Below are 1337 nucleotides of genomic sequence, written 5' to 3' on the forward strand. Positions count from 1 at the left end.
TACTATCATTAGACTCATGAAGAAACCATCCTAGGAGTGGACATCTGGTACATCCTGTCTCACAGTGCCAAGCCTGCATTCACACCCGAGTGCCTGCCATCCATATGGAAGACCTGGACCAAGTTCCCTGGATCAGCTTTGGCCTGATCCAGACCTGGTTTTGCAGACATCTGGGGGGTGAACAATGAACACACTGACATCTCTTTCTCTCTGCCTTTCAAATAACAAATAGAAAGTAATCCCAAATTTATTCTTAGTAATTTTTCCATAAGTATAATGCACCTATATGACTTAACATCAAGAGTTTCTGCAAGCCAGCAACAAAAAATAACAGATGATTATAAATAACACAATATTGTTGAGAAAGTTATGGGTGAGTGGTGCAGGAGTTACCACTTGTAACACCTGCATCCCCTGTCAATATATCTGGTTTGAGTTCTGGTTTTTCCACTTCCAATTTAGCTTCCTGACAATTTGTACCTGGAAAGCAATAGATGAGAATCTCTGCTACTCTTATGGGAAATCCAGACGGAGTTCCACACTCCGGGCTGCCGTGGACCAACCTGTACATGACTTCTTCCTGCATTTCAAATAAAAATAAAGGACAGTTGTGACACTTTAAACTAATATCAATGTTGTACCCTTTGGGGAGTAAACCAGTAGATAGAAGATCTCTCTGCCATGCTTTCAAATAAATCAATACTTTTTTTTTTGAAGATTTATTTATTTTTATGACAAAGTCAGATATACAGAGAGGAGGATAGATAGAAATATCTTCCGTCTGATGATTCACTCCCCAAGTGACCGCAACAGCTGGTGCTGAGCCAATCTGAAACTGGGAGCCAGGAACTTCTTCCGGGTCTCCCACGTGGGTGCAGGGTCCCAAGACTTTGGGCCGTCCTTGACTGCTTTCCCAGGTCACAAGCAGGGAGCTGGACGGGAAGTGAGTTTGCCAGGATTAGAACTGGTGCCCATATGGGATCCCAGCACATTCAAGGCGAGGACTTTAGCTGCTAGACCATGCCGTCAGGCCCCCAAATAAATCAATCTTAAGAAAGAAAGAAACCATCAAGGGACATATTTGGAAGGTCTTTCCAGACTGCCTTCTTAACCAAAAGCAACCTGGAAAGGAGCTCTGGCTGACCACCTCCTTAGTGACTCCTGCACGGCTTACACTGTCACGGTTCCCACAGTCAGGTTATTCTCTTGTACTTTTCTTCCATCTTTAGTCTTTTTCTCCCTAGTAACCATTTTCAATGTTTGTGCTCACCATAATCTTAACATCTACCAATACACTAATATGTGCCCATAAAACAGATTTTAGTGTTTACTCTATG

The sequence above is a fragment of the Ochotona curzoniae genome, unplaced genomic scaffold (assembly GCF_017591425.1).
Source record: "Ochotona curzoniae isolate NIBS_2020 unplaced genomic scaffold, NIBS_Ocur_1.0 contig_4148, whole genome shotgun sequence".
Lineage (NCBI taxonomy): Eukaryota > Metazoa > Chordata > Mammalia > Lagomorpha > Ochotonidae > Ochotona > Ochotona curzoniae.